General features: G+C 38.8%; 1 protein-coding gene across 4 annotated transcripts in view; it reads left to right on the top strand.

The window, feature by feature from the left end:
• The window catches only part of RC3H1 (ring finger and CCCH-type domains 1), a 91,823-nt gene continuing 69,855 nt past the window's right edge, over positions 1 to 21,968 (top strand). For all 4 annotated transcript variants that reach the window (XM_028850563.2, XM_028850562.2, XM_028850561.2 and 1 more), the window contains exon 1: positions 1 to 312. The gene's annotated coding sequence lies outside the window, so the exon portion shown is untranslated. The remainder of the gene's footprint in view (positions 313 to 21,968) is intronic.

Genomic DNA, 21,968 nt, shown 5'->3' with positions numbered 1-21,968 from the left:
GCCCCAGTCTCCGGGGCGGGCCGGAGCCTGAGGAAGAGGAAGGGGACGAGGACAACGAGCGACTGGGCGGCGGAGGACGAGGAGGAGGAAGAGGAGGCAGACCAACAAGATGGCCCCTGCTGCAGGAGCAGCCTCAGCAGCAGCAGGTGGGAGGCCGGAGGCGGTGCTGGCGGTGGCGGCGGCAGCCGTGGCCCGGCGGCCTGGGACAGAATCAGAGTCAACGGTGGCAGCGGCGGCGGCGGCGGCTGCCGCGGCGGTGGCGACGGCCGCGGGGACTCGGAGCTGAGAGGAGCTGCTGCTCGGACCAGCGCGGTGAGCGAGCGGCGGGCGGCGACTTGGGGAGCGGGGCTGCCGCGGCCGGGGCCTCCGTCGGGAACAATAGGCAGCTGTGGTCGGGAAGGATTTGTCCTCGCCCGCCCTCTGCTCCCCGCCGCAGCGGCCGCCCGGCCGGCCCCAGGCTCCTCAGGGCCCCCGCCGGCTGCTCTGGGGCTTGTCAGTGGCCGGCGTCCTTTAGGCCTCAGGCCTCTGCATGCCGCCTGGAGGGCCTGTAGGGGTAGGTAGGCCGAGAGGAGGGCGAAGGGAGGCTTGGACTAGAGGGAGGGGGCGAAAGGGCTGCCTGGCTCCTCTGGTGCTGCCAGGGCCTGGGCCAGTCGGGGAGTGCGCACGGGAACTGCTTTTTGGACCCCTCCTCTGTGGGGGTGGGGGAGGGCGAAGGCGTCTGTAAACAGGCGCCGCCTCTGACTCCCAGCACCTTAGGGCTGCTCCCTCCCCCAGCCCCTGAAGCGCTCCCCCTCTTTGGCCAAGCGGGGTTCACGGTGTCTGTTTCCCTGAAGCCCCTGGAGACCTAGCCTGTGGTCTTCTCCCTCCTGGCGGTGGGAAAATTGTGTGTGTGCAGGTGTCTTAAAAAAAAAAAAACTGAAATGCAACAAAAACATACAAAATATGGTTATCGATAAAGGATGGAATGGTAAGGGATGCGCCTCTCTAAACATCTCTAAGCATCAGTTCTGTAAACATCAGTTATGCCCGCGCCCCAGTTGAAAGTGAATTGAAACAAGAGCTCTTTTGGAACAGTAATAATACTACTCTTGACATATCAGAATAGCCCATGAAACTGGAGACAAACACTTAACTTTCAACGCGGAGACAAATTGTAATGTTTAAAGAGAACTTTTATTCCAGCTAGGCGTTTTAAATTACTAACATGCAGTATAAGAAGCAACATTAACTAGCGTAAAGTGGACCTCAGGAAGCACTTCTAAAGGAGACACAGAGGTGGTTCATCTCCAGCCATAGAGCTTCTTGTGCCTTGTCTCCTGTTTCAGTAATTTGTCCCTAAATTGTTCAAGACCAGTCTTTTCTCTGAGTTAGAAATTTGATTTCATTTTTGTTTGTTCTTGTTTTGTTTTGTTTTGTTTTTGAGACGGAGTCTTGCCTTGTCACCCAGGCTGGAGTGTGTGGCGCAATCTCGGCTCACTGCAGCCTCCATCTCCCGGATTCAAGCGATTCCCCTGCCTCACCCTCCGGAGTAGGTGGGATTACAGGCGCCCGCCACCACGCCTGGCTGATTTTTGTATTTTTAGTAGAGACGGGGTTTTCACCATGTTGGCCGGGCTGGTCTGGAACTCCTGACCTCAAGTCATCTGCCCGCCTCAGCCTCCTAAATTGCTGGGATTACAGGCCTGAGCCTTAAACTTAATTTTTCAAGGCTTCTACCACATTTTCTTACAAGTGAGGGAAAAGGTAGATTTAAGTTATTTCTAAAGTACTTTCTACCTAGGTATGCAGAAATTTATATTAAAATTGCTTGGATACATCCAAGGAAATTGCTTTTCACTTGTTAACATTCAACTGTAAGGCCTAAGGGTTATAGGTTGTGTTCTTAAGGAAGACTGACCTGTGCTGAAAAGATGCCAGTTAATGTCTTTCACCTCTTTTAAGGGTACATTTCTAAGTAGAATTGGTCTAAGTCTGTTATAATTAAAAACATTTTCAGGTTACATGAAGTCTAGTAAGCAGCACTAGTCTACCTCTTAGTTCTTCCACAACAATTGATACTGAATAGACTAGCAATTGAATAAACATAGAGGTTGAATTATCTTGGTTAGGATTTGAAGTATAGTGAGTGAATATCAATACTGACTTTCATTTTATGCCTAGCATAAATAATGTTGGAGATGTTTTGATTTTTTGAGTGACGGAGAAAGAACAACTTTCTGTGGCTCCTGATGTTGTGACTTTTTTGCAAACATTTCAGAAAAGACACCGTTTTTCAGATGCTCAGATCTGTGATTTTTTTTTTCTGTGCTAAATTTTGTTAGGTCAGCACAGATTCCAAGTCCATGTTATAATGATAGTTAAATTTATGTTTGGCCCTAAACCTATTAGAACAATTGTAGTAATTGATAGCTTGTAAGTTTTAAGTGGTTCATGTACTGTGTTATGAAAAAAAATCTCACCGTGTTATGTCAAGGGCAGATTTACCTCATATTTATTATCATTTTCCTGAAAATAAGTATTTTTAAGTGGTAAGGTTTTGTATTTGAGATTGGTTATTGACCCAGCAATTTATGGGCTTAGTCTGGGTCCTTATTTGTTTAATAGGAAAAAATTTAGGGAATTGTTTTTATTCATTTTATGTCAAAACAGTTTTAAGATGTGATCCCTCAATTGTCCCGTCTTCAGTGTCAATACTTATTACTTAAGTTCAGATTTTCTCAAGTAATAAAAATTTACTTCTAAGAAGTTTTGGGACCAGAGCTTAAGAATTAGATTTATATTTTCTTAGTAATATTAAAAATTAATACATGCTTGATTTATTTGAAGAAATTAAAAAGGGTAATTTTGTACACAATAATACAAATTTAGTTTTTCAGAACATATTTGTTGAATGAATAAAAATATTTAATCTTCCTCATTATGCTGCAGTATTAGTTCTGTTGTCCTCATTTTTTCATATGAAGAATCTGAAGCTAGGAGTAGCTACATAATGCGCAAAAAGATCACATAATTAATAGGTAAAAGAGCTTACTCAGACCCAGGTCTTGTTACACAAATTAGATTCTTTGCCACTACCACATGTGTCACAGTTAAACTTTGCAGCATCTTCTGTGTCAACAGATTCCTTTTTTTGCCTGTGAACTTACCCTATTATCATTATTTGTATCCTGTCAGATATCTACTTGTAAGAACAAGAAAGTATTTGTTCATGTGAATCACAAAAGAAACACTTAACTTTTTGTTTTTAGCATATCTGAATGCTATAAAATATAAAAACTCATACTGTTTACATAGGACAGATTTATCATACTGCTATAATTGTTTTCATGGTTAATTTGTTATATAGGCAATTACTAAATTGTGCCTTTTAAATACTTTATAAATTCTTAAAAATAACTAAAGATATTCAGTGATGTTAAAGTTGGGTCAGCTAATAATATTTGAAGTTCTTAATTTATACATTTTTTTTCTTTAAGCCATGGATAATTTAGAATTCTGCAGTATTTTTCATCTCCAGATCTTAGGACTTGAAATGGATTTTGATGGGTCTAATCAGTCCACTCTTGTATATATCTTGAAAGTGGTCAGCATCCAACAAAGTGAGGAATAAACTGATAAATGATCCCTGTTTGGTGAACACCTCGGATCAGGATGTTCCTTGGCAGGGTATTCTGACCTGGTTTAGCTTTGGCCCTGTCTGTGCTCAGGGTTCAGGTATTCTTCAGGATTGGGTTCAGAGGGATTAAAATTCTCAGATTGGCCTGTATCAGAACAGTCACAGATTTCAGTCAGCCTTTTCCCAGAACCTTCTCCAAGATTTTTTCTTTTGTGTAATCCTGGAATCTAGGCTGGATTTAGAGGTTATGATAAAATATTAGTTTTGTCAGGCATTTATACAAAGGAGTTTTTCTTAGTACAGTGTTTCTTAAGGTAGATTCCTTCTATTTTTGAAGTGTGATGTTTACCAATCTGAAGTAATGTTGCCCTATATCCCTAAGATAATTAACTTTAGCATATTTATTTCTGTCCATTTTTGGTCGCGATTGTGCCTGTTTACTTCTTATGTAATACTCTTGGTTGCTTTTTGTTTGTTAGGTACTTCTTATTAGTTTATAATGTTTTCCTGATTGAGGTTTGGGGAAGTAATTTTTCTCAAATTTATTTTTTTTTTTTATTTTTATTTATTTTTTTTTTTTGAGACGGAGTCTCGCTCTGTAGCCCAGGCTGGAGTGCAGTGGCCGGATCTCAGCTCACTGCAAGCTCCGCCTCCCGGGTTCACGCCATTCTCCGGCCTCAGCCTCCCGAGTAGCTGGGACTACAGGCGCTGCCACCTCGCCCGGCTATTTTTTGTATTTCTTAGTAGAGACGGGGTTTCACCGTGTTAGCCAGGATGGTCTCGATCTCCTGACCTCGTGATCCGCCCATCTCGGCCTCCCAAAGTGCTGGGATTACAGGCTTGAGCCACCGCGCCCGGCCTTTTTCTCAAATTTAAAGTCAGCTATTTACAGATGTATGTCAGAGCAATATTATTTTGATAATTATCAAGCATTTTAGCAATGCTGTATGTGTATATGTATGAATGAATGACAGAGTCACTCATGGTCTGTCATCCAGGGTGGAGTGCAGTGGCACTGTCATAGCTCACTTAAGCCTCAAACTCCTTTGTTTAAGTGATATGCCCGCCTTACCTGGCTAATTTTTTAAATTTTTATTATTTTTATAGAGATAGCATTTTGCTGTGTTGCCCAGGGTGGTCTCAAACTCCTGGGCACAAGTGATCCTCCCACCTCTGCCTCCCAAAGTGCTGAGATTACAGGCATAGCAATGTTTTAAACTGACATTGGTATACCTTCATTGATTATTACTGTGCACATGTGGTAATAATTTAACTTATAATTGCATTTTATCTAAAAAATTTCCAATATCTAAATAGCATTTGAACATGATAGCAGTTTTTTTTGTTTTTTGTTTTTTGTTTTTTTTTGAGGAAGAGTTCTAAAGGGTCAGTTTTCTCTATAGATTAACATAATTTTTTTATTGAGGTTAAGTCCCATGACATAAAATTAACCATTTTAAAGTAAACAGTTTAGGTGGCACTTTGTACATTCACAATGTTGTTCCAAAACATGTTCATTACCCCCAAAGGAAACAGTGTACTTGTTAAGCAGTTACTCTGTATTCCCCTCTTCCCTAATCCCTAGCAAACGCCATTCTGCTTTCTGTCTCTAATTTGAGTCAACATCGAGGAAGAGTGCTCTGTACAATTGAAATTGCAGAAAAAACTTTGGGATGTGATTGTTAGGAATAAAAAACCACCTAATTCTTTGCATGCTTCTGTAAGTACAGTAAGCATGCTGCCAAGGACTCTATGGAAGAAAAGTTGAGAATCATAGAAGTTTGCAGTTTGTTTTGATCACCCCAGAGGGTTTTGCTCAAACTCTTAGACTCATTTGTATTTCTTCACTGGGTTGTGAGAACTAAAATTTAATGTTCTATACAAATGTGAACAACTAATACTTACTTAGTCTCCTATCTAGAACTTGTTTGCCTTTTAGGTTTTCCTAATGTGTAGAAGAAACTAGAAACATTCACAAAGGATTTATTTGAAGTTACACTGGGAAATGATTTTTAGAATTAGGTTGAAACTCTTTGATCCCTGTGAATCTAACTTTATGACTATTTTATTCATCTAATCTTTGAGAATATTTAGTTTTGACTTGCCTGACACTCTGCTTTTAATCCCTTGTTAAATAAGTGTTAGAAACCTTGATCTTGGCCCTATACCTGACACTCTGCTTTTAATCCCTTGTTAAATAAGTGTTAGAAACCTTGATCTTGGCCCTCTACCTGGTCACCTCTGAAAACGTGAATACTGTTACAAAGGCAATTGTTTAGTAAGCTTTTTTGGATTGTTTTAATTGGCTGACTGAGGGAGACAAAATTAGTTTTTTGTGTGTGTGTTTTTTTCTTTCTAGAATAAAGAATAATAAACTTGGACTTTTAGAGTTACTGCTAAGATTGACATTTCCATTTGGAGCTTTGGAAATATATTGTTATCTTAAATTCAAAAATGGTACTGTAATTGAATTGAAATCTTAAAATTTATGAGAAACAAAACTCACTTTATCTTCTTAGTAAAGATTTCTAATGGGGTTACAGGGAGCTCTAAGTAGAAAAAAATAATTTAAAATTTTGATACTAATCTCCCCTCCTTAGGGAAAATTTTATTAATATACATAATTATAATTTAGTTACAAGAACAACTTAAGTTGAGTGCAGTGACTCAAGCCTGTAATCCTAGCACTTTGGGAGGCCAAGGCAGGAGGATCTCTTGAAGCCAGGAATTCCAGACCAGCCTGGGCAATAGAGTGAAACCCTACCTGGAAAAAAAAAAAAAAAAAAAGTGATAAGGAAAAGGATTATATCAGAATATTTAGAAGTCTGTAATAAAATTTCTGGTTTTCTGTAATAATTTTTTTCAGGAAAATGTCAACTTTTTGTAAATACATGTTTCTATGTTTTTATATATACCTCATTAATTTTTTAGAGTAACATTTAGTAGAAGGCTAATGTACTCAATTAATACATTTAAATTATAAAAATACTTTTTTTTTTTTTTTTTTTTTTTTTGGCGGGTGGACAGAGTCTCACTCTGTCATCTAGCCTGGAGTGCAATGGCACTATCTCGGCTCACTGCAACCTCTGCCTCCTGGGTTCAAGCAATTCTTGTGTCTCCAGCCTCCCAAGTAGCTGGGATTACAGGCTCCCGCCACCACGCCCGGCCAAATTTTGTATTTTCAGTACAAACGGGGTTTCACCATGTTGGCCAGGCTGGTCTTGTAACTCCTGACCTCAGGTGATCCACCCGCCACAGCCTTCCGGAGTGCTGAGATTACAGGCATGAGCCACTGCACCTGGCCGAACTTTTATCTTGAAGCAGATAGTATTAACAAATACAAAAATAAAAATAATGTCTTTAAATGAGGTGATGTTTAGAGCTATATCCATGAAAAATATAGGATAGGCTAGGAGGTGGTGACTCATACCTGTAATCCCACCACTTTGGAAGGCCAAGGTGGCAGGGTCACTTGCTAAGAGTTCCAGACCAGCCTGGCCAACATAGTGAGACCCCACCTGTATTAAAACATGTATGTATGAAAAATATGAGGCCAGGCATGGTGGCTCACGCCTGTAATCCCAGAACTTTGGGAGGCCGAGGCGGGTAAATCACAAGGTCAGGAGTTGAAGACCAGCCCAGCCAAGATGGTGAAATCCCGTCTCTACTAAAAATACAAAAAAATTAGCCGGGCGTGGTGGCGGGTGCCTGTAATCCCAGCCACTCAGGAGGCTGTGGCAGAGAACTGCTTGAACCTGGGAGGTGGAGGTTGCAGTGAGCTGAGATCACACCACTGCACTCCAGCCTGGGCGACACAGTGAGACTTTTCTCAAAAAAAAAAACAAAAACAAAAAAACGAAAAAGGTGTAGTCGAAAACTTTTGAATGAAACAGAATCACTAAATTCTTAGCTTTATTATAGAACAGTATTTAATTTATCCAGGTCTCAGCTTAGATTAAGAAGTAGGCCAAAAAAAAAAAAAAAAGGCCTGTAATTGTCAGAAAAATTAATGAACTAAATCATCTGCACTTACACATTGGTTTAGAAGTTCTCTTGCTTTGTACATAATTCAAGGAATTTGATTATCTATTTTCTCATCCCACAGCAGATTAAAAGGTGCAAATTAGATGTTGGAGTAGAGCCATATAGGTAGGATGGAGGGCCAGCTGGGTGGCAGGAAAAAAGGTCACATTAGCCTGAGGCTGTTTAAAATAGGGACAGCAGTTACCTATACAACACCTCATTAGACTCTGAGTATATCATTAACTGTTATGTTGTGTTATATATAGAGTATTGCTCCTTGATGGAAAATTCACTGTGGGAAAATTATGTTTGTAATTTTGGGAATCATAAACATATATACAGTAGAGTGGTGTATATTAGAATATAGACTTTGGTAAAAAAAAAAAAAAAAAGAACATAGACTTTGGAGGCCAGTATATCTAGATTCTCATCTTTTATGACTTAAGCTTTATAATTCCTCATCTCTAAAAACAGAAATGGTAATACCTTTCTCTAAAGGTTGTACGGAAATGTAAATGATAATATCTTTAGTATAGTACCTGACACCTTTAATAAATGTTATTTTCCTCCTTAAATTCTGTTTAACAAAAATAATTTTAGAAAGATACTCATCCAGAATATTTTTGATCGAGTTCTACTGTAAAATGTTAATATAGAAGCTACGTATAAAACCTTATATAGTTTAGAGTTAACTGTATGTGTACTTTTGGGAATAGTAGTCAGAAATGAAGGAATTCTTCATACACCATTCTCATTTTCTTCCCACATCAGTCTATTTATATGGGCCTCTGCTGTTCAATACCAGCCACTAACTACGTGTGGCTATGTAAATTTGAGTTTTTTGAAAGATTTTATTTTTTTAGAACAGTTTTGGATTTACAGAAAAATTGCACAAAAAAATACACAGTGCCCATCTATACTCTCCCCCACAGTTTCCTCTGTTAATATCTTGCATTAGTGTGATGTGTTGGTTATCACTGATGAACCAGTGTTGATACATTATTAACTAAAGTCCATAGTTCACATTAGGATTCACTCTTTGTGTTGGACAGTTCTATGGGGTTTGCCAAATGCATAACATTATATATCCACTATTCTAGAATTGTGCAGAATGGTTTCACTGACCTAAAAATGTCCCATGTTCTACTTACTCATCTCTACCTCCTTCCTCTGAACCCCTGGCTACCACTGATCTTTTTACAGTCATAGTTTCACCTTTTCAGAATGTCTTGTGGTTGGAATCATAGTATATAGTCCTTTCAGACTGGCATAGTTCACTTAACAATATGCATTTAGGTCCCTTCGTGAATATCTTCTTTTGTTTTTGTTTTTGTTTAAAATAGAAATTGATCTTGAACTCCTGGGCTTAGGCAGTGCTCCTCCCTTGGCCTCCCAAAAGTGCTGGGATTATAGGCGTGAGCCACCGTGCCTAGACGTCTTTATGTCTTTTCATGGCTTCATAGTTTATTTCTTTTTACCGCTTAATAATATTCCACTGTGGCCGGGCACGATGGCTCACGCCTGTAATCCTAGCACTTTGGGAGGCCAGGGATCATGAGGTCAGGAGATCAAGACCATCCTGGCCAACATGGTGAAACCCTGTCTCTACTAAAAATACAAAAATTAGACAGGCGTGATGATGTGAACCTGTAGTCCCAGCTACTTGGGAGGCTGAGGCAGGAGAATCGTTTGAACCTGGGAGGCAGAGGTTGCAGTGAGCTGAGATCGCGCCACCACACTCCAGCCTGGTGACAGAGTGAGACTATGTCTCAAAAACAAAACAAAAACAAACAAACAAAAAATATATATATAAAATAATAATATTCCATTGTATGGATACATTTAAATTTTATTTAAAATTTAATTCCTCCGTCTCACCAACGTATTTCAAGGGCTCAATAGCCACATGTACCTAATGGCTACCATATTGGAGAGCACCGATATATATGATTCCCCCAAGGTTCAATTCTCCACTTCCATTCACTCTCTTAGAGAACTTTCCTGTTTACATGATCTCAATTTTTCCTCAAGCCTACATTTTCAATGCATTATCTATTTTGTTTTGTTGCTTGTACTATCAGCAACCCTCAATTGGATATTTAAAATCCTTTACTCCCCCTAAGAACCATCCTTTTCAAGTGTTATCCATTATAGCATGGTTTCCCAGGTTTTCCATCACAGCATCATCTCTTTTTAGTCTGCTCTTCTTTTTTTTTAATTTATTTTTTATATTTTTATTTTGTTTTTGATCCTTCTTTTTTTTTTTTAATTTATTTTATGTGGCAGCATTCTATAATAGTCTGATCTTTTTTGTCCTTAAAATCTGGAGTCATCTTTTTGTTTTTTATTTTCCTCTAAACCTTTTGAATATTCAGGAGAGGTGTGCAGATCTCAGCACTAATAAATGGCAGAGTTGGTATTAGAATCTAGATCTCCTTATTCTAGTTCTTTTTTTTTTTTTGAGATAGAGTCTCACTCTGTCGCCCAGGCTGGAGTGCAGTGGCGCGATCTCGGCTCACTGCAAGCTCCACCTCCTGGGTCCATGCCATTCTCCTGCCTCAGCCTCCCAAGTAGCTGGGACTACGGGCGCCTGCCACCACACCCGGCTAATTTTGTGTGTGTGTGTGTGTGTGTGTAGCAGAGACGGGATTTCACCATGTTAGCCAGCATGGTCTTGATCTCCTGACCTCGTGATCTGCCTGCCTTGGCCTCCCAAAGTGCTGGTATTACAGGTGTGAGCCACCACGCCCAGCTCTCGTTCTTTCTCGGGAACACCACTAGTTGGGGCTACTTTTAGAAGTTATTTTGAAGAGGATATTGGAGACTGATTATGTATTATGTGATTTTAAATATCTTTATAAGTTAAGTCTATAGAAACTATAGCTGTAGATTTCATAAACATATTATTTATAATTCTTTAAACAATTAGAAACTAAAATGAGGAAATTTATCCTAATCAGCTAAATAGCTGATTCTCTCGATGAAAAAATATTTGTCCCTTCATATGTTACCTATTTTATTTTTTGAGACAGAGTCTCACTGTGTTGCCCAGGCTAGAGTGTAGTAGAGGGATCAGGGCTCACTGCAGCCTTGACCTCCCAGGCTCACCTCAGACTACCCCTGCCATTTCATCCCCACCTGGTAGCTGGGGCTACAGGTACATGCCAGCACACCCCACTAATTTTTGTATTTTTTGTAGAGACGGAGTCTCGCGGTGTTGCCCAGGCTGGTCTCGAACTTCTGGGCTCAAGCTATCTGTCTGCCTCAGTCTCCCAAACTGCTGGGATTAGTCATGAGCCACTGTAGCTGGCTGTGGCCCATTTTAGGTGACAAAAACTAATTTTCTCTTTTTTTTTTTTGAGACGGAGTCTGGCTCTGTCGCCCAGGCTGGAGTGCAGTGGCCGGATCTCAGCTCACTGCAAGCTCCGCCTTCCGGGTTTACGCCATTCTCCTGCCTCAGCCTCCCGAGTAGCTGGGACTACAGGCGCCTACCATCTCGCCCAGCTAGTTTTTTGTATTTTTTTGGTAGAGACAGGGTTTCACCGGGTTAACCAGGATGGTCTCGGTCTCCTGACCTCATGATTCGCCCGTCTCGGCCTCCCAAAGTGCTGAGATTACAGGCTTGAACCACCGCGCCCGGCCTAAAAACTAATTTTCAATGTTAATACGAATTGGTTGTTTAAGGTGAATAGAATTAAACTGAACATTATTGGCATCCTAAATCCTTTATTGACTGTAATTTACCTTTGGATTCTATTCAAACTACACTTTGATCTCTAGAACCCGGATTGGTTACTATATGAACTTGTATCTTCCTAAACTCATCACGTTAGGAATTTTCACAACTTGAAAAATGGAGGTCCTCATATCAGTCTCTTGATTTTCTTTTGAGGTAAGCTGTCCCTCTGTGCTTAGTCCTTGGCTAAAAATAATCATACTGCTTATGGTCTTGATTTAACTTTTCTGTATGCTGGTTACACTGGCTCAAAAGTCCATTTTTGTGGAGACATTCTTTTAAAGAGTAGTAGTCTTCCACATTCAAGTACTGTACTTGAAATTAAAAAAAAAAAAAAAAACACCTGGATTTCAGCTTTCATTTAGAAATGCTTTCCCTGTAATTACTACTTTTAAATCCCGTATTTTATATGTCAATTTTTACATTAATTGTCCCATTCATAGCAGTTTTTGAATGGTTTTTGTTAAAACTGTCAATCTTCTTTGCTTGAATCTAGCTTCTCATTAAGTTTATCAAAAACTTTAAAAAGTAAATGTAAGACCCTTCGTATAGTGTTTTTTAAATTGAGTTATGGATTATTTGGATTTATTCATTATCAGAGTTAGTTTTTTCAGAAATGTCTTATTTTGTAGGTCTGTGGTTGATGAAAACCTGTTCATGAGGGCACAAAAGACTCTTCCAGTTTATTATTTCTATCACTATTGAATAGAATTTGATGGGATTTTGAAGTAATAAAATTCTTAGAATAGAAAATAGGATGGTAAATCTCTTTAAATACATATGAGTAATTAGAATATCATAAGGCTAGTACAGATAATATTCTTACAAAGGCATCCATAAATAATGAAGTAGCAGCACCTATTCCCCTGATGATTGACATTCATTAATTAATCCATTGAACCCAGAGTTTTAAGATGAAAAGCTTTAAGTACCTTCTTCCCCTCATGAGTAATCGCTCCTCAGTGAACATATTATATGCTTATTGCCATTTGAATATCCTTTTCTGTTCAAGTGTATCATCCTTTTTAAAAATTGAGTTGTCATAGAAGAATTTGATGTAGGTAAGTGACTGTCAGCTGTGAGGAAGGTAAAGGAAGGCAAGAACTATCCTGAGGACAGAGATCAGTTAAACGGTCGCTGTGTGGCCAGGTGTGATGGCTCACAATACCAGCACTTTGGGAGGCCAAGGCAGGAGGATAGCTTGAGTCTAGGAGTTTGCAACCAGCCTGGGCAACATTGTGAGACCCTGTCTATAAAAAAAATTTTAAAAACAGCCAGGCATGGTGGTGCATACTGGTGGTCCAGCTATTGGGGAGACTGAGGTGGGAGGATTGCTTGAGCCTGGGAGGTCGAGGCTGCAGTGAGCTCTGATCATGCTACTGCATTCTAGCCTGGATGACAGAGTGAGACCCTGTCTCAAAAATTAAGAAAAAAAGGTTGCTGTGTGATCTAGGTGATGAGACTGTATTCTGTATGAGAGCAAGGGCTTTATTTCATTCAGGACTGTATCAGTTTCTGGGACACTGTCTGGCACATAGTAGATGCTCAATAAGTAGTTTTTGAATGAATAAGGGTCTCAATCAAGAAAGCGGAGATGAAAAGGAATTATAGATACAAGAGGTAATTTATTATTATCATTTTATTTCTTTTTAATTTTTGTGGGTACACAGTAGATATGTATATTTATGGAAGATTATTTTTTAATGGAAGGAAAAAGTGAGGAAATCTGGCATGATTACCAGAAATGTACATTGTCTAGTGGTACCACTAAAGAAAGATTACAGAAGGAATCACCAACTCAAAAATAAGAATAAATTTAGTTGCCACATGACCAGCATATTACCTAACATCTCTGTTACAGTGTTCTCAGCTTTAAAATTAATAATGAGACCAGATAGACTCATTGTGAGGATGAAGTGTATGCATGTGATCCACATAAAAGACTTCCTGGCACATAGAGTGTACTCAAAAATAATTAAAGATAGAAACAAGCATCTGTTTGTTTGTTTGTTTTTGAGACTGAGTCTTGCTCTGTGGCCGAGGCTATAGTGCAGTGGCACGATCTCAGCTCACTGCAACCTCCATCTCCCGGGTTCAAGTGATTCTCGTGCCTCAGCCCCCCAAGTAGCTGGGACTACAGATGCGTGCCACCATACCCAGCTAATTTTTTGTGTTTTTAGTAGAGATGGGTTCACCATGTTGGCCAGGCTGGTCTTGAACTCCTAACCTCAAGTGGTCTGCCTGCCTTGGCCTCCCAAAGTGCCAGGATTACAGACATGAGCCACCATGCCTGGCCCACTTAAGGAGCTAATATTTAGGAGCTAATATTTCAGTAGCAATGGGTATACACTGTAACAAAATAAATATAAAACATAGATGTTGGATGATGAGAAGTATTGTTGAGAAAAATTAATCAGGAAAGAGATGGGAAGCATGCAGTTTAACGTGGTTTGATAGCAGAGGGCTGGGGAGGGATTGAGATTGGGGTATCTATTTGAAATAAGGTGATCAGGAAGGCCTTCTCTGAAGGAATTCATATATTAATGCCTGTAGAGAAATGGGGAGAAGGTTCAGGGTTGGAGGAAGAGTAGGACAAACTATATTCTTAACCAGGGTCCCTGTTTTTACCAAGCGATAAATAGACTTAACTGTTAATTGTGCAATCCACAGTAGTTAGACTTATCTCAACTTTTCATTTCCTCTTCCCTATGACATACACATTATACAAACCTAAGCATGAATTTAATCCCTGAAAGATCATCATTACATATTTTGGAGGAAGTGTCTTATATTTGATTCTGATACAGCAGCAGGCAGTCAGTAGGTTCTCTAACATTCGCAGCTACTGGGGAATCAGCAAAACATCTTTTTTTTTTTTTCCCAGACAAAGTCTCACTCTGTTGCCCAGGCTGGAGTGCAGTGGTGCAATCTTGGCTCACTGCAACCTCCGCCTCCTGGGTTTGAGTGATTCTCCTGCCTCAGCTTCCCAAGTAGCTGGGATTACAGGCACCCGCCACCACGCCTGACTAATTTTTGTATTTTTATTAGAGATGGGGTTTCGCCGTGTTGGCCAGGCTGGTCTCAAACTCCTGACTTCAGGTGATCTGCCGGCCTTGGCCTCCCAAAGTACTGGGATTACAGGTGTGAGCCACCACACCCGGCCAAAACATCCCCTTTTACAATTATTTCCTGTTTCAAGCCACTTTATATAAAGATAAAATAATAATACAGTATAAACAAGATACATTGTAGCTATAGGATTCTGTGTTGGGAGTTCATGTAGCAATTTTTTCATTCTTTTAAACTCTTCAAAATGGAATTTTGTTTGCAATAATAGTTGAGAAATAATTCTAAAATGGAAAATGAATCAGCTCCTCCTCTTCCTCTTTCTCTTCTTCCTCCTCCTCCCCTCCCCTCTTCTTCTGCTTCTTCCTCTGCTGCTGCTTCTGCTTCTGCTTCCTTCTTCTTTCTTCTTTTCCAAGCACTGACTGTTTTTCAAGTATCTGCAATTAAGTCTCCGTGACATTGTTTTCTGAAAATAGTTTGAATTCTAGGAGGCATATTTCAAAACAGAACAAAGTAATGAAATGTCCTTAAGACCTAAGAGATTATTAGGAAAATACATTTTTAAAATATTGGTATTATTGCTATTATTGTTAAATATACTAGGTTTTTAATACAAATAAAATTTCTAGGTCAAAATATATAATTAGGTATCTACCTATTGTGAATACATCTACATGTTTCTAGAATCAGTCAGAACATGATGGCAGCCACCAAATGCCACAAGGAAGTCTAAAGCACAGGATCCTTGGGAAAAAGAAATAGAAGCAAGTAATAGGAGCAGGAAGCAAGTAATAAGAGACTATTAGTTTGTGACACATACTCTGTGTGATGCATACATTGTTACGTTTTCTTGAGTAAAGAGGAGATTTTTGTTGTCTAGTTTTGTTATTGACACCCATTTTTGTTCCTTCCAGTTCAACATGAGAAATCTGCTGCATTCAAAATCTACAAGTCATCACTGCTCCAAAAATAAGTTCATAAAGTGTGATCATTTTACCTGGAATGCTTTGTAACAGTTTAACATGTAGTAAATGCTGGGAAAAACAAAATCTAACAAAAATAATATTGTGTGGGCTGGACGCAGTGGCTCACACCTGACATCCTGCTGATCTGGGAGGCTGAGGTAGGAGGATCACTTGAGGTCAGGAGTTTGAGATCAGCCTGGGCAATATAGACCATGTCTATAAAAAGTGTAAAAAGTAGCCAGGCATGGTGGCCCATGCTCATAGTCCCAGCTCCTCAGGAGGCTGAGGTGGGAGGGTCGTTTGAACCCACGAGTTCGAGGCTGCAGTGAACCATGATCATGCCACTGCACTCCAGCCTCGGTGATAAAGCAAGACCCTGACTCAAATAATAGCAACAACAACAACAACATTGTGTGAAAGAAGCCAAGTACAAAAGAATGCATACTGATAATTCCATTATATAGAATTTTAAACCAGGCAAAACTAACCTATTGTGTTAGGAGTTAGGATAGTAGTGATATTTGGGGAAGAATAAAGGAGTAATCATTGGGAGGGATGATGAGGGGGCCTTTTGAGATGCTGGTCATGTCTTAAGTATGCAGGTATGCTCACTTTGTGATAATGCATTGAACTGAGCACTCTTGATCTGTATGTATGGTATACTTCATCTTAAAATATCAGTAAGGTGTCTTAAGATATATAAATCATTTTGTTTTAGTTCCCTTCTCATTTCTCAGTGAAATATTTTAATAAAATATTCAAAACAAAGTTATCCTTGTGGTTCTCTTCAAAAGAAATACAGTAGTTGCTGCTACAACCGGATTTTTTCTTTTTAATAAACAAGTAGGTTTAAACAGTTCCAGAGTTCCTACTTAAAACCAGTCATGCTCAGATTAAACCCAAAATAGGCATCATTTAATTTATATCTTTAATTGTGGCTGACTAATAAAATAATTATTAAAAAGTATGATAAAAAGTTACAAGTGCTCAAAGTTGGAAGACATGTTGTTATGGTAGAAAAAGTACAGGTTTTGGAGTCAGATAGATGTGGGTTCAAATTATGACTAAATCACTAAGTTAGTTGAATAACTGAGTTTTCTTTCCTTCCTTCATCAGTAAAGTAGAGGTAATAATATCTATGTCAGAAGGTTATTGGAAAGATTAAATGAGTTAGTGTTTGGCAAGCAAACGCACAGTTTCGAGATAGAGAAAATATTTGGGGAGTATATGAAGATAGTTGTAGGTGGGTAAAAAGTATAACTTGCTGAAAATGACTAACCTTAGCTAGTGATGGTAAAGAACAGTATGTATGTATGTATGTATTTATTTATTTATTTATGAGACGCAGTTTTGCTCTTGTTCCCCAGGCTGGAGCACAGTAGCATGGTTTCAGGTCACTGCGGCCTCTACCTCCTGGGTTCAAGCAGTTCTCCTGCCTCAGCCTCCTAAGTAGCAGGGATTACAGGCACCCACCACTACATCTGGCTAACTTACTGTAGTTTTAGTAGAGATGGGGTTTTGTCATGTTGGCCAGGCTGGTCTCGATCTCCTGACCTCAGGTAATCCACCTGCCTTTGCCTTCCAAAGTGCTGGGATTACAGGCATGAGCCACCGCACCCGGCCATGAATGGTCTTTAGATTGTCACCAGCAAGGACTGACAACATCTAACTTGGAAACACATGAAACTTTATCAGTATTAAGAGTTAATAATGCTGCTTTGGCACATCAACATAGAGGACTGTTGCATGGATCACAACTTAAGTATGTTGAGTGGGATTATGATAAATTTTAGATAGGTTTAAATTAAGCACAAATGGTACATATTTTTAAGTCAAAAGAGGTTCATTGCCCATGTTGTGCTTTGAAAATGTATCATTTTGCTTTTTTGTTACTGATAATTTATGATGCAGGATTGAGGAGCCAAATGTTGTGTTTGTGAAGGTGTGTCAGTATCTTAATGATTTTTAGAGCCTAAAAACAGATAAATATGCTCTGTCAAAAAGGTTATAATTCAATTGAGAGAACCTTTCAAATTTCTATGTCAATATTACATGTTTTCTCAAAAGACTATGAAATTTATATATGTAAAACTATCTTAATTATATAATCACCAGATTATTATTAAATAACAAACCACTCTAAAATTTAGCTGCTTAAAGCAACCATTTTATTCGCTTACAATTCTGTGAGTCAGCAATTTGGACTGAGTTTAGTTTGGTAGTTCTGCTGGTCTCCCCTGAGGCCACTTGTGTAGCTGCAATCATCTGACAGCTCAAATTAGGACTGGTTTTAGGGATCTGAGATATTATAAAACAGCTTTTCTTTGTTTCATGTACTCTTGTCCTCAGACAAGCTAGTTCAAGCTTCCTGCAAAGTCTCTTGAGACCTAGGCTCTGAAACTCTCCCAGTATCATCACTTCTGTTGCATGCGACTGTTGAAAGTAAGTCAGGGCCACCCACGTTGAAGAATGGGGGAAATAGACCCAATGTCACTATTTTCTCTATGGTTTTTAATACTTAGGAAGCTGTCCTGTATATGTTAGCAAATCTATCAAGCTGGAGTATTCATGTGTTCTCTAATAGTGGCCTCCCGAGTACCTGGGATTACAAGCACCCTCCACCATGTCTGGCTAATTTTTGTATTTTTAGTAGAGACAGGGTTTCACCACGTTGGCCAGGCTGGTCTCGAACTCTCCTGACCTCAGGTAATCTGTCACTTCAGCTTCCCAAAGTGTTGGGATTACAGGCATAAGCCACCATGCCTGGCAATTCCCCATGCTTTTATCACAGTAATTGGTATGTTACTCAGTCACTGACAAAGAGAACAAAAGGTTTGGTGGGGAGGAGATGAACTTGGATGACTTAGTAGTCAACTGGTTATATGGCCCTGGCACTCAGAAGAGAAGTCTGAACTTGAGAGAGACATTTGGAGGTCAGCAGGATCTAGTTGGTTGTTGAAAACATAAAAACAGATGAAATTACTCAGGGAAACTCTCTAGGGAAGAGAATTGAGAAAGGAATTCTAAGAACCGCCACTATTCCAAGTATGGATAGAGAAGAAGAAGCCCTCAATAGATATGGGCAAGGAGTGGCCTGCCAATTATTGGACAGTATGTTATATAGAAGCCAGAAAAGGGCAACTTTTGTAGGAGTAACTTTAATATTATTAAATGCTGTATAGAAAGAAGTAAAATAAGAATTGAGATATGACTCTTGAATTTCATAAAGTTCTTAATGTGCCTGTTAAGAGTTATTTCAAAATAGTGGTGGATGGAAACAGGGACAAGGATTGAATGACTCTTTTTTAGATAAGACAAGTTAGAGACAAATTTCTTTCAGCTCCTGAACAAACATTGAAGCATGCTAGTGGGAAAAGAACTAATAATGAAGGACAAGTTGAAAAAACAGAATATTAGTGCTACCCTCTAAAATGTCTTAATTTCATCATATTCCTTAGGATTCTGTAGGATAGTATTTAACAACCTGAAACATACATTTATTAGGCACAGGTTAGATTTTCTTTTTATTGTGGTTATTTGTCCCTGCATTCCAAATTATTATTTGCCAGTCAGATTTGTGTGTCTCAAAATAACTTATGGAGACAACAGGAGTAAACTTCCTTTATAAAAATGAACCATTATTGCAGCAAGAGGACTGATTTCAAAAGATGACCTGGAGAACTATTTAGTCTTATTAAAGTATTTGGCCTCATCTTCAAAATTTATTCATGAATCTTTCATTTTGGGACTGAAATATCTTTCTGATTTAGAAAAGAAGCTTAATTAAGAAGGAGATGTCAACTTTTACCTCCCCTGCCCCCAACAGCAACAAAAAAAATAATTTCATAAATTTGTGGTTAATTTAAAAGCAGTTAAGGTAATGAATAAACTATTTTGTAAAATTTTTTGACGGTAATGAGTAAACTGAAATGCTCAATGTATACTAAAAATACTTCTGATCTTAGTAATCAGTTTTATTACATCCTTAGTGTTTGTACTAACACTAAATTGGTGATTATATATTTATTTACTTGACAGTATAGTATATGTAATATTCAACAGAGTGTTAATGCAAAAACAGAAAAAATTAAAACATTTTGCTTTTTTGCTTAATTGGTAAATTTTCCTTGCTACTTCCTTTAAAGATGATGCTTTTGGCTGGGCGTGGTGGCTCACGCCTATATAATCCCTGCACTTTGGGAGGCTGCGGCTGATCATTTGAGGCTAGGAGTTTGAGACCTGGCCAACGTGGTGAAACCCCATCTCTACTAAAAATACAAAAATTAGCCAGGCATGGTGGTGCACACCTGTAATCCCAGCTACTCTGCACAAGAATGGCTTGAACCTAGGAGGTGGAGGTTGCAGTGAGCCAAGATCGTACCACTGCACTCCAGCTTGGGCAACAGAATGAGAATCTGTCTCAAAAACACAAAAACAGAAAAAGATGATGCCTTTGAGTCTGGTCACATCATTCTGCCACCTCTTTGATAACTACTGGGGGCTAACACTCTCTTTAGTGTAGCACATTTATATGTAATGCATAACTTGAACCTGGAGATTCAAACTATATACATAAAGTTAAAGACTGTCTTATTTTCTCAGGCACTCTGTTTCAAACTCAGGTCAAGCGGCTTCGCCATGAATGATTTTGTCCTTTCTTACTACTTCTTCTCCTAAATCTGGCAGTAGGTTGGAGATAGAAATTTTTCTTTTTGCCTCTGAACGCTGAAAAAGTAAGCAACCTGAACTAACCCCTTGAACTTTCCTCAGCCTTTCTTTATCAACTTCTATTTTTCAAGCTATTTTTCCCTCTAACTCAGAAGCCCTTCTCTTTATGCCTGTCCCAAGTATTTACCATTTGTACTAACATAATCATATTAAATTATTTATATCCAGGATGTTGTATATATAGGGTTACAATTCAGTCCATACATTTTGGGAAGAGGTATTTTTACAATCAAAACTGGGTCGGTCTTCACAAGATATTACTGCTGGAAAAACCTTGAGCCTCCTCAAATTTTAGACTCTATTTCCACTGTAAATTAGTTGATGCTCTGCTGAGGATTAAAAAATTAAGTGTTATAATAGGCCTTCATTAGTTTTCTTCTTTGTGTTTTTGTCTCCTGCTTCTAGCTTCATTTTTCAAGACAGTGAAACATTTTCTCTTCTCTGATGTGGCCCTACATGCTGGTTGCTATGGAAATGTTCCAGAGCAATGAAAAATTAAGTTAAGGTCAAGAATAATGAGTTAAAATCTCATCTCATGGGACATGGTGGGAAGAGAGCCAAGATTTTCTTCTTACAATATGGTTTTTTTGATAAAACATTTTTCACAGGCCAACTTATACTTCAAATATGTAAGACCTGGTGTTAATCCCAGCTCAACAGTTTATTGATTTGGGGCCGTTACTTAATGCTGCCAAACCTCGAGTTATCATCTGTAAAATGGGCATAGTAATGCCTCAGAAGAGTGCCTGGCTCAGAGTAGATACTTGAATTTTAATTTCCATTTTTCTCTCTCTGAATCAGGAACATATAAAACGAACCTATAATAGAAGAGATGGTAATAAATGTGTGATACATTTAAATGAAATCTTCACAGCAATGTAATTTAGCTATTTAATAGGGCTATTGCTGTGCTCATAGAACAGATTTGAATAGTTTCTATGTTTCTACATTATTACTTAACATTTTTGAAAACTAAGACTATTAAAAAGCCCTTAATGACTATTTTAACAGCTTTATTGAAGTGTAATTTACATACCATAAAATTCACTTATTTTAAATACACAAATGATTTTTAGTAAATTTACAGAGTTGTGCAACCATTACTACAATCCAATTTTAAGGCATTTCTGTCACTCCCAAGAGCTCCCTTGCCATAATTACTATAAACTTTTATTCGTGAGGTGGCACAAATTAGAGAGTTTAAAAGTACCAGCTTGGGAGTTTGGCTGGCCTGAGTTTGAGTCTTAATCCTGCCATTTTCTAGCTTTGTGACTTGGGTACTTTGGTTTCCTTATCTTTAAAGTGGGGATAATAACTACATTACAGTGTTACTGTGAACATTAATTAGATACTGTATATAGCTCACTGAAAGTTTAGTGTCCTAGTTTTTGCTTCACAGATGTTGGTTATTGGTGGTAGTTCACATTGTGGACATTTAAATAAGAGAAACATCTGAAAACGCCTAGCACAGTGACTGACACATGATTGATTTTTAGGAAACAAAGCTGTTTTACATCTTTCCAGATGCATCGTGTCATCACAATTTTGTCTGTAGTAGCTCATTGGCAATGTTTTAATCATACTTAAACATCAGTGCTCACAATATGTAGTTATTTGTTATTTTGCAGAGGCATGCATTTGAATTTAATAGCTAAGGGAGCTGTAAGACTTGTAGTTTGGTATCTACAAAGTAGTCACTTAGCTGGTGGACCCAAGCAGTAGTCTTGTTGTTTATAATTCCTATCTTTCTTTCTCTCTTCTTTTTTTTTTTTTGAGACCGAGTTTTGCTCTTAATGCCCAGGCTGGAGTGCAGTGGCGTGATCTTGGCTCACCA

Source organism: Macaca mulatta, chromosome 1, assembly GCF_049350105.2.
Source record: "Macaca mulatta isolate MMU2019108-1 chromosome 1, T2T-MMU8v2.0, whole genome shotgun sequence".
Taxonomy (NCBI): domain Eukaryota; kingdom Metazoa; phylum Chordata; class Mammalia; order Primates; family Cercopithecidae; genus Macaca; species Macaca mulatta.
Note: the sequence above shows the minus strand (reverse complement) of the source record. Positions and strands in the feature narration are given on the sequence as shown.